Source organism: Cebus imitator, unplaced genomic scaffold (genome assembly GCF_001604975.1).
Source record: "Cebus imitator isolate Cc_AM_T3 unplaced genomic scaffold, Cebus_imitator-1.0 Scaffold221, whole genome shotgun sequence".
NCBI lineage: Eukaryota > Metazoa > Chordata > Mammalia > Primates > Cebidae > Cebus > Cebus imitator.
In genome coordinates, this window is record NW_016107536.1 from 1,365,243 (window position 1) to 1,377,939 (window position 12,697).

The window sequence follows — 12,697 nt, forward strand, 5'->3', positions numbered from 1 at the left end:
ACTGTCTTCAGAGGTGACTACCATTTTGCATTCCCACCAGCAGTGAATGAGAGTGAGTTGCTGTTACTCTACATCTTTGCCAGCATTTGACGTTATCAGTGTTCTGGATTTTAGCCATCTATTAGAATTAGCCATTCTAATAGTTGCACAGTGGTGTCTCGTTGTTGTTTTAATTTGCAATTTTGATGACATATGATGTGGACGATCTTTTTTTTTTTAGTCGGAGTCTTGCACTGTCACCCAGGCTGTAGAGCAGTGGTGTGATCTTGGCTCAAGGCAATCTCCACTTCCTGGGTTCAATCAATTCTCCTGCCTCAGCCTCCCGAATAGCTGGGACTACAGGAGGGAGCCGCCATGCCCAGCTAATTTTTTTTGTATTTTTAGTAGAGATGGGGTTTCACCATGTTGGCCAAGATGGTCTTGATCTCCTGACCTCGTGATCCACCTGCCTCGGCCTCCCAAAGTGCTGGGATTACAGGCGTGAGCCACCGCACCGGGCCGGTGTGAACCATCTTTTCATGTCTGTGTTTGCCATCTGTATATCTTTGGTAAGGGTATCTGCTCAGATCTTTTCCCACTTATTTTTTTTTTAAACAGTCTCACTCTGTCACCTAGGCAGGAAAACAGTAGTGTGATCTCAGCTCACTGCAACACATTACTAGGTTCAAGCGATTCTCCTGCCTCAGCCTCCTGAGTAGCTGGGATTACAGGCACCCACCACGACGCCTGGCTATTGTTTTGTATTTTTGCCCATTTAAAAAAATTGGGTGTTGAGTTTTAAGAGTTCTTTGTATATTTTGGACACAAGTCTTTTATCGGATATGTGTTATGCAAAATTTTCTCCCAGTTTGTGGCTGGTCTTTTCATTCCCCAAATTGTTTTCCACCAAGCATCTAGAATGCCATCATCCCTCCCTGTCTGTGTGTGCGTGTGCGCGCTGTGGGGGAGGAGAGAGAAGGACAACACTCAGAAGGAAGGGAAGGCACTAGGAATGAAAAACACTTGATGTAGTCTCCAAGGGGCTTCTTACATTCTGATTTGAGAGAGATCTCATAGCTATTCAATAACAAGAAAAAGCAATGTGAGATTCAATGCAAATGCCTGGTACCCTGCAGCAAGCAGAGATTTGAGGGGCTGGAGATGGCAGTGGGGGCTGCATGGGGTCTGGAGGGCCACCCATGTGCAGGAGGAGGAAACTGAGATGAGAGTAGGAATGAGCTGGAAAGATGAGCAATGCATTCCAGACTGGAGTAGGTGGTGGGAGGCATGAGAGAGTCACAGAGGAGGGAGGCCAGCTTAATCCTTCCTCCTGCAGGAGCCCCAGGACATCTGGGAATAGGGCGGGTAGGGCGGGGCTACAGGGGCTGGACCCTGGTAATTTGAACTAGACTCGGAACATGGGGTGACAGGTTCTGAAGAGAAGCTGGGCGAACATTCTCATTTTGCTGCTTCCCCTAACTTTCCATTTGCCTCCTCCACATGGAAAGTCTCCTGGGAGAAAAGGGAGACTTTCACCTAGCACAGTCATTCAGAGGGGAAAGAAGCTGATTCAAATCTCATTCCCAGACACCTGGCTTCTGCCAGCTCTGACCACCTTGTCTCAAAGATGCAGCTGAAACAGGGAAGGGGGAGCACCAGACAAAAATGGGAGCTTTTCTGCAGAGGGATGGGCTGGTGCTTGGCAAGGCCCACGCTCCGGGCTGCAGCCCAGCACAGCCTCACTGGTCTCCCAGAAAGCATATGAGATGCCTTCCCAGGGCGCTCAGGGTTGGCTGAGGACACAGCCTGACTGCTCTGTTCCAGTCACTGGTATTTATGAGCCTCCTGTGAGTCCAGACCCAGGTCTGCACCATACAGGAGGCAGGAAAGGTGCAAATTCTGTTCTGCTTGCCAGCACCCTGCACCTCCAGGAGACGCCCACAGTGGGCAGAGAGGATGAGATGTTCAGGGGAAGCCATGGTCCAGGAAGAAAAGCCCCTGAACCTCAACAGCATTAGCACTGAAACAGGACAAGCACGAACTATGAACTGAATTATGTCCCTCTAAAATTCACATGAAAGCAGTAACTCCCAATGTGATGTTATTTGGACCTGAGGCCATGGGGAGATAATGAGGGTTAGATGAGGTCATGAGGAAGGCCCTCGGGATTTTATTAATGGCTTTCTATGAAGAGGAGAGAGAAATCACTCTTTCTCTTTGCCAGGTAAGGTCCAGTGAAAAGACAGGTCTTATGAACCAGGAACCGGATTGGCCAGCACCTTGACCTTGAACTTCCCAGCCTCCAGAACCATGAGAAATAATGTCTGTTGTTGACGCCACCCAGTCTGGTGTTTTGTCATAGCTGCTGAGCTGACTGAGACAAACACATGAGCAGTGTTCTCTTCCCAGCCTTCCAGCCACGGCTGGCTCTGGCCAACACTGGGATGCTGGGGACTTTGCTTTTCTCTTCACCCCCTCCACAGTTTACCTCTCCTCCCTGCTCTGTGCTAGCAGTTGTTCTCAACATGTGGTTTGGGACCACTGGGAGTTACCAAGACTCCTTCAGGGTCAAACTATTTTTTTTGAAATGGAGTTTCGTTCTTGTTACCCAGGCTGGAGTGCAATGGTGCAATCTCAGTTCACTGAAATCTCTGCCTCCTGGGTTCAATCAATTCTCCTGCTGCAGCCTCGCAAGTAGCTGGGACTACAGGCATGTGCCACCACTCTTGACTAATTTTGTATTTTTAGTAGAGACGGGGGTTTCTCCGTGTTGGTCAGGCTGGTCTCGAACTCCCGACCTCAGGTGATCTGCCAGCCTTGACCTCCCAAAGTGCTGGGATTACAGGCATGAGCCACTGTGCCCTGCTGGGTCACTATTTTTTAAAATCAAACCAAGACCTTATTTGCCTTTTTATTCTCATTTTTTAGAACTGGTGATATGTCAGGAGCAGTTACTTCCTCCAAACTGACCAAGCTTTATCATTGGGGGGAGCTCCAGGGACATCAGGCAACTCGGATTCCAGTCTTAGATTTCCCCTCAGGAAATGAGGCACTGACTTAGATAACGAAGCCTCCCCCTCACTGTAGAAATGGCATTGTCCTATTTTCCCTGAATCTTGGTGTTCTTTTTTGTAGATTGAGATATAATTTTATATCCCTTACATAGCTCACAAAGCTGTTAAGGAAGCCAAATAAATTAAATGTGAATGCGTCCTAACAAGAGAAAATTGTTCCATCATTATTAGGTGTGATTATTAAGAGAGGAGCAACCCAAGGAGAATCAGTAGTCAGCACTCAGTCTAGTCAGAGGCCCAACCCTAGCCTCCCTTTGTTGCCAGGAAACCAGCCCAGGATCCTCAGTCCAACGCGCCATCAGTCTCTGAACACCGGTTTCCCTTTCTTCCATGCACCTTCCATGTTGGGAATTGGAATTGTTTTCTCTTAAAAGATCCCTGGAGGCCCCTGAGGTATTTTTTAAAATATAAAATTAAATTATATATTTAATTTATAAATTAAATCTCCTGCCCTCAGATGATCCACCTGCCTCAGCCTCCCAAAGTGCTAAGATTACAGGTGTCAACCCCCATGCGTGGCACCTCTGGGAAGGCTAAGTAGCATCCGGTAGGAAACAGAAATAAGGAACTCAGAAGAGGGGTCTGGAAGGAAGTGAAAGGCAGGGGGTAGCACCGTGGAGGTGGGATGTTCTTCCCTAGTATGAGCCAGCGCTAGAGTAGGGTAGGCAAACTACGGCCCATGGGTGGAATCCATATTCACGTGCGTATTCCAGCTCATTTCGTACTGTAGAAGCAGTGAGATGAGTTTTGGAGAGAAGTTATGTGGCCTGCAAAGCTAAAATATTTACTATCTGGCCCTGTAGAGAAAAAAGTTGCTGACTTGGTCTGGAACGGCATTTTTCAAATGTGAGCATGCATTATGAGTGACCTTGAAAACTGGCAAAATGAAGAATTTCATTCAAGAGGTCTGAGACCAAGTCTGAGATCCGGCACTTCTGTCAGACTTCAACAATGCTGACGCTGCTGATTCAGGGACCATACTTTGAGAAGCAAGGTCCGAGGGCAGCTCTGTCTAAAAAATATATAGAGAGCCACACAGGCAAATTATGAGTTGTCTAGTGTACACATTGAAAAGGTAGAAAGAGGACGGGCACGGTGGCTCACGTCTGTAATCCCAGCACTTTGAGAGGCCAAGGCAGGCAGATCACGAGGTCAGGAGTTTGAGACCAGTCTGGCCAACATGGTGAAACGCTGTTTCTACTAAAAATACAAAAATTAGCTGGGCATGGTGGCGGGTGCCTGTAATTCCAGGTACTCAGGAAGCTGAGGCATGAGAATTGTTAGAACCCAGGAGTTGGAGGTTGCAGTGAGCCAAGGTCTGAATCACGCCATTGCAATCCAGCCTGGGCGACAGGGCGAGACTCCATCTCAAAAAATTATTACGTAAAAGTAAAAAGGTAGAAACAGGTGATGTTAATCCAATAACATTTCCTTTAACTTAATATGCCTAAAATATTATCATGTCTCATGTACCTAATGTAAAGAAACTATTTATTTATATGAAGTCTTTGAAATCTCCTGTATATTTTATACTTAGAGCTCATCTCAGTTTGGACTGGCCTGTTTCGTGTGGCTGGCGGCCGTCATACTGGACAGTGCAGCCCTGGAGTACAGACTGGAGCCAGACTGCCTGCATTCAAATCCCAGCCCCACCACTGGCTAGTTGGGTACCTTGGGCAAGTTATGTGACCTTCCCACATCTGTTTCTCCACTTGTAAAGTGAGTGTAATCAAAGCACCTCCTCATGGTGTTGTTTTGGGGATTAACATGGTTAGGCTTTGTGCCCCCACCCAAATCTCATCTTGCATTATAATCTCCACATGTCAAGGGGAAGGCCAGGTGGGGGTAATTGAATCATGAGCGTGGTTTGCCCCGTGCTGTTCTCATGATAGAGTTGTCTCAAGATCTGATGATTTTCTAAGTGTTTGGTGTTCCTTCTGCATTCATTCTCTCTGCTGCCACCTTGTGAAGGTGTCTTGCTTTCACCTTCTGCCATGATTGTAAGTTTTCTGAGGCCTCCCCACCCATGCTGATCTGTGAGTCAATTAAACCTCTCCTTTATCAATTACACAGTCTTGGGAAGTTCTTTAGAGCGGTATGAAAACGGACCAACACAGGGATTATGTAAGCTAACGAAGAGCTAGAACAGCACCTGGCATGTGATAAGCTATCATTCTGTTATGATGACAGTTCTGCACAAGAAGCACCTTCTTTCCCTCTAATAAAGTAAGGAGGTGGTGCCATATTTCCTGCCCCCATCCCTGGGGCCAGACCGTAGAGTTTAGCATGCTCTCTCCTCAGTTCTCAACCTGGTCATTCCCCCTGGCTTTAAGGATCCTGCCTTGTTCATTCACTCTACAGATATGTATTGAACGTTTCCTGCATATCAGATCCTGTGCCTGGGGATACAACATGAAAATGGACACACAGGATCCCCTGCCTCCTGGACCATGTTCTAGTAGGGTAGTAGGGACGGCGTTACATGGAACATAATGAACAGAGTGTGCTAGATCTAAGGCCCTAAGCACCACAGAGGGGCAACGTGGAGCAGGGTGAGGGGGATGGAAATTCCTCGGAGGGCCCTGAGGCCAGGGTGGCTGGAGCAGAGTGAGTTGGGGAGAGAAATGAGGACTGTGGTCAGAGCGGTGTGAAGTGGGAGGCCACAGTGCGGGGCTGTCTAGGCCATTATAAACACTTCAGCTCTTTCTGAGTCAAATACAGAACTGAGTGGAGGGCTTTTGCCTAACAACTTCAATGTATGAATCATGTCTTATCAGGCTGCCGTGCTGAAAACAGCCTGGGTTGAGTTGGGATGGGATAAGCAATCATCTGCCCTGGCCCTGAACTGAGGGGGCTCACTGGGATGTGAGGTCACCCCAAAACAAGGAGATCAGTTTTATCTTTTGTCCTCCTTTCATAACTAATCTGTGTCCCCATAATGTCCATTTTAATGTATTTGAGTCAAAATGTGCACATCCTCACAGGACATACCGTGTTGTGTGCCCTACGTTTACATAATGGCATTATGCAACAAATCTCATTTCTTGCTTTCAGTATTCAACACTATTTTTAAGAGCCACCTGCTTTGCTGTTCATAGTTCTAGTTCTGTGTCTCATGGCTACACAGTATTTCATGGTACGCACCTGCCATCTTTGACTTGTCCAAGACCTTGTTTACCTCCAACAACACGGTCACTCAAAATCATTGCCAAAGGCATCCTTCCCTAAGTCCATGCATGGACCCACGTAGAAATCCCTCCAGAGAGCCATGTGCAAGTGTCTCTCTGAATCACAGGGCACACATGCTGCTTTTAAGTGCTGCCAGCCCCCCTTCTGGGGTATGCATTGCAGTCTGCACCACCACCAGCAATATTCAAGCCTGGGCCTTGCATCACTGCCAGCACTTGAAGTCTGGCAGTTCTGAAGGGTGTAAGGTGGTGGCTCTTAATTTACATGTACCTTTCTTTGGCTCTCTTAGTTTACCTCTTTTGTACCATTTGGGCTTCCCCTGCTGTGAATCAGCTATTAATATCCATGAGTGTTTTTTTTTCTTTTGGATTTCCTTTTTCTTGTTGTTTGCAAGAAACTTTGTACCTTTTAATCCCTTTTCCATTTTAGTCACTGCAAATACCTTCTTGGTCTGCCATCTGCTGGCTCTGACGCCACCGCCTGTTGAACAGAAAGCCTTACTTTAGATGTGGTCAAATCCATCCTCTCCCCCTTACATTTGGTGCTTCTTGTGAGGTTTAAAAGTGACTTTTAAGGACAACTTAGAATGAAAAACAATCTGAAGCTGTGCTTAGAATAAAATAAATATGTAGTAACTATTTTCTGTAAGCAGGGCTTCAGAAAATATCAATCTTCCTTTGCCTCTATTATTACTACCTAATTCTGGGAGTTGTTCTTCCTTTTTGTCAAGCCTGAACAGGTTACGAAGAGAGGAAACTACTTGAGGTAAATTTGGTTTTCTGAAGTTTTTCTAAATACAGCTTTGAGATGCACCCCTCCCTTAACAAACTTTGGTGGAGGGAAGAAGTGAATGGGATTGAGACTCAGAGGCCTGGGATCCGTCCCGCCCTGCATGGCACATTGCATACGGTTTTAAAGCCACGCAAAAACTGCACATCTGGAAAGAACAGCAAAGGTCGAGAATAAAAGATCTTTAAAAGATTTGTTTCACAAATTCTAGAAACCTAAAAAGGTGATTTGTGAAAGAAACCAGATTTTGATTAGTTTACAAATATTTATGAAATACTGTGTACTACACAGTGTCTTCTTCATTGGGTTGTAAATGTAGAAACACGGAAAGTAAACACAGGACCTGTCACGGTCCATGTTCAAGGGCATTTAGGGCGGAAACAGATACACTGATGGACAACAGGGCCACGGGAGGTGGGAGAGGATTTTAAAGTGTAATTGGAACGTTACGGGAAACCCTCAGGAACTTCTGGAAAATTCTGTGCTGCCGTGACCAGCATCAACAAACTTTACAAGGCTGAGGAGAGCCCACTAAATGTTTAAGTATTTTGAGTCTAAAATCTGGGTATTAAAGCTTGGGCCAGGTGGAGAAGAAGCAACCTTAGGAGAAGGAAGTGCTAAGTCTGGTCCTTGGCTTTTAACTCTTACATAATAGCAGGCAAGAATAAGATGACTGATATTTTCAGAACTGAACACTTCAAACTCTTGATTCTCATGAAGGCAAAAAAGGGTGAAAGGTGGTAGTCACACTCCAAATTAGAAACCCAAGAGAACAGCAAGAACAGCCGGGGTGGGGCATTTTAGAAACAACACAACGAAAGGCCCACACTGGGGATTCTAAAGCTGCTCCTTTGTGTTCTGATGACCTTGCCACAGACCAGCTTTTCCCCTTCCAGTCAAACAGGGGCCACTGGAATCCCAATCCCTTGACAAAACACAAGATGCCTGAAATGTCTGATGACTGGCTGAACTGGAGGAGAAAAAACTCCTTTTACCTCCGTCTTTTGAGTTTACATATTTAAACAAGAAGCCTGTCTTTTGTGCCCGTCTCCATTGTGTTCAGTGAGGAGCTTTCAGTCCTTTACTCAGGGCAGAAATCCTTCTGAAGGTCTAGCTTTCTTGTTTGCGCCTCTTCCACCAAACAGACACCGGCTGTTGACAGAAATGTTTAGGTGGCCATGAAGTGTGGAGCCCAGATATCATTCACCTGCCAAATGGTGTCAAGGGTGAAGGGCAAAGATCGAAGGCCAAAGTGCCCCTAGTGTCCCTGCAGCAGGTCTCAGTCAACTTTAATGGATCTATTAATAGAAAGAGGGAGGACAGCACAGGGGAAGGGGGAATAGCCTGACTAAAAGCAAAAGAAAACACATCAACGACACACTCTTCTTTTGTTAGGAGGAAGTGGGATCAGAGGGCGACAGGCTCCCAGACGAGGCGGGGCCGGGAAGACTCCCATAGGATTGCCTTTCATCCTGACACTGATGCTCCAGGCAGACCACCACTCTCCTAAGGCGTGCTTTGGGCTTAGTAGGGCACTCCTTTGTCTTTTCATGACGTTTCCAAAAGAAGACACTGTGACTCTGACAGAGGTGACCTGCACTTCTCTCCTCCCAACCCAGGGCAAGCACCACGACCCCTCTGTGCAAACCATTAGCGTTTCAGGATCTCAAAAAAACCTTACAGGGTACATGGCACTTCATAGGACTAATGGAAACAGACTAAAAACAAAAACACAGAACCATGGCTTTTCAGACCTGTTAACATGGTTAGCTGTTGGAAATAGGCACTGACTTCTCTTCCACCAAGTGGAATAAACATTTAGATGTCTTTTGCCATCTTAGACATTTTAACGTATTTATAGTCGGGCAAAAAGCCCTGTATTTATTATGCTGCCTCAAAAATTATTTAAGTTCTGTTTTAATGCTGTGTCCTGTTTTCCTGGCGGTCAATGACTTGAGCACCCTCTTGAGCTCACTCTGCTCGCTCTGTTCTCTCATTTTGTTTTCCGCTTCCCTCTCCTCTCAACACTCTCAGGCCTTTATTTTTGTTGGTCCTAACAGCTGGTCCCCTTCCCTTCCCATTTGTCTCTATCATCTATTTTCAGGTTATGGCTCAGGCCCACCTCCTCCTCCAGGAGAACATCTATGTATTCCCCAACGGCTGAGAAACATGCGTAGTGGCTAATTTCATCTTCCAATCAGTAACGCATAACATTAATAATGACAGTCATAATTTTCTGGAAATAAGCCAGAGGTTCTAAGCTTAGATCGAAGTGCAAAATGGTATAATATAAAGTCAGCATTTGCTGTTACTATGAAATACATAAGAGTTGGTTAATTTAATTTCTTTTTCTATACACAAGTAGGTCCTTAAAATGATGAACTTACAAATAGTCATCTCAGAGTGGCAATTATTGTTGGCGAATGGCTTAATGTCACAAGTAGTGGGCTGGTCACTACCTGCGAACTATCTGGTTTCTGAGCTGCAGAGTGTGTGGACTCCCTCTCCACAACCCACACAGTTGTGCTTCACTGTATGCACAGCCAACGCAACACATGCAAAGAGGGTACGTCAGATTCAGACAATATATTCCATGGAATTTAGACTCAAGTTCAACTCATCCTTCTAATGAGTAAGAAGATTCAAAGATGACAAGAAAACATCCCACACAGTCTATGGGCCACGGGATGATGAACTTCCATTTTATTGATTTTCAATACCCAAGTGTGCTAATTAAGGCTGCCACATTACAGCAAGTGACATGACATGACAAGGACCTTCCAAAAGAATTATTCTTACTTTGGATGGAAGACATCACTTAAACAAAAAACATTTAAAGACGCTCCCTTGCTTTTTATAATTCCTAACTGTAAAACAGAATTTTAGTACAGAACAAAAGATTCTCCTTGGTTGGTCACATCATTCATTATTGAAAGGGAAACTCAGTATCAAAAGAAACAAAACACCAAAATAAATAATTTACTGAAAGGTAGTTTTGCTGCATTGCACACGACCGCACAGAATTCTAAAGCTGATTGTTTTCTTAAAGTGTGGAAAACTCATTTGCCATTTTTAGTTTCTTGCTAAGTGATACATGCTCCTTGTAAAGAAAACTACTCTGTGTAGGCCTCAGTTTAAAATGTAAATATCTGTTCATCCAGAGTTTGTTAATCTAGAGTGCACAGGTGCGCAAAACTGGTGGTGCAAAAAGGGGCCTACCCAGCCTTCAGCATGGCTGAGCAGGGCCCCCGTGTCACTGGCCTCAGCCACCAGCAGTGCCTTCACTCTGCCCAGGTCAGAAAGCACTGCCTACAGCCACAGCTTAGGATGAACATGGGCAAAAAGCACTGGACAGGTCCATGTGTCACTCTTCTACTGTAATGTCCCCAGAGGGACTGTGGAATCTCTGAGAACGTCCCCTTGAGGAGGTTTAAAAATGAGAAGCCCATGATATGGCCATGGAACATAAGCATTTACTGCTAGTGTGTTTCTACCAAGATCAAACACAATACTTTTCTTTGGCAAAGCTTTGGGCAAGTTTCTAGTCCAAATTCTTCTGCTTTCTTTTCTTTTCTTTTTTTGTTGGAGAGGGAGTTTCGCTCTTGTTACCCAGGCTGCAATGCAGTCGTGTGATCTTGGCTCACCACAACCTCCACCTCCCAGGTTCAAGTGATTCTCCTGCCTCAGCCTCTCAAGTAGCTGGGATTATAGGCATGCGCCATGATGCCTAATTTTGTATTTTTAGTAGAGATGGGGTTTCTCCATATTGGTCAGGCTGGTCTTGAACTCCCAACCTCAGGTGATGCACCTACCTCGTCCTCCCAGAGTGGTGAGATTACAGGCATCAGCTGCCGTGCCCGGCCTCTCTTCTGCTTTCTATAACAAGTACACAGAGTTTACTTTCTCAGGCCAGCTCTTGATATGAATTCTTCTCTTGAATTCAGCTCCTCCCTGGTTTGTCTCTCACCCAGCCCGTATCTTAGAGAAAGCACCTGGCTGTCTTCACCTCCATGAGATCTTCTATGGAATGTGATTTGCTGTGACTGCAGGCATCTCAACACAGCATAATGAACTCCCTTGAGTGGTCTCTTTTTAAAAAATTTTGAGGGGCAGGTTTCTTGGTTTGTTTGAAAATTCATCTTGAAAATAATCTAGAACTAAAAATAAGATGTGAAATTCTGGTGCATAAACAAATATTTTAAGATTGAAGGTTGGTTACTTCTCTGTCCATCTTTTTGTACCACGAATGGAAACTGCATTCCTGATTGAAGAGGATGCTGCTGTCTATATCCTTTTCTGAGCTGCACTGTTCTCACAAGTACCAGCAAACTTTTTCTGTAAATATTTTAGTAAATATTCTAGGCTTTACAGGCCACATATAGTGTCTGTTGCAGATCTGCCACCATTTTTTCTTAGATAACTGTTTAAAAACGGCATATCTACTACTGGGCTCTCAGCTGGAGGAGTGAGGTTTTCTCAGCCCTTGTTTCAGGACCATCAGGGATATGACTAACTCTTTCATGCCCAGAGCTGGAAGGCAGGGGTCCCCTAACTTCCTTGGGTGCCCATCTGCCCACTTTGCCCCTTTGTGGCCCCTTCCTTTCCCTCTTTTTATCTCAGCCACTGACCCCTAGTGGCTCTGTCCCTAGCTCCCTGAAGCCTCCACCAATGACCCATGGCTCCTCTAGGAAGAGTCGCAGGGGGGTGGCCAAGACCAACTCACTAGGTAGCCAGAAGCCTGCCCCCTTTCTTAACAGCTTTGACCATGAGCACAAATGTGATGCAGGCAAATCCAGACAGGCAGAGCCTCCTCAGGAGCCTGATAACAACCTGGATAGTTGTGAGACCCTGCGGCCGCACAAGGCACTGCTGGAGATGAACCGGCTCCAGCCTCTGCCCCTGTGACAAGCCTCTGCCTGGGTTCCCAGGCTGCTGGCAACATGCTTTGAAATCTAAGTGGAGGGAGCCATGCCCCCACAGCTCTTGCCTCAAGGATTAGATAGATGCATTTTATCTTCCAGAGAGGCAGGTTAAGCCGCACCTGGGGCAGTCTGAGCCATACTGGGACAGAATTTCCTTAGTCTTTTCTTCTGATCCCTCAGCAGAACTGCCCCTAGTGCTCAGTCGGCAGCAATATAGGCCTTTTCTCTCCTGTGCCTTCAAGCTCTTCTAGCCTCTGCCCAGGACCTGGTTGCAAAGCCACTTCCATATCCTCAGTTATCTGTTATAGCAACTACCCCACTTCTGGGTACTAATCTGCTACCAACTACATGAATTTAACTGTTCTGGAGTTAGGGAACAGCACATACAGACACCAGCATAAAACAAACTGCACCTAAAACTGTATGAGAATTCCCCAAACTTCTAAACTAAATAAATAGGTGAAAAACAACCAATCTCACATATGCCAATTCAGTTGTCCTTTTTAGATTTTGGCTTAAAATGTCAAATTTGTTTCCTTCAAAATGTGAATTCACTTCCTGTGTTGGATGCAGACTCTTCCCTTCTGGATGTACGGTGGCACCGCCAACCACGGCCTCGGCCACGGCAGTAAGGAAGAGCACTCGGTGGACTATGCACGGGTTCTCCCAGTACAATTAAAAGCTGAGATGACTTTTAACTAAGCGAGTGGGGGAAACGGCAGTTGGAAGCTGGAAGAAACTGAG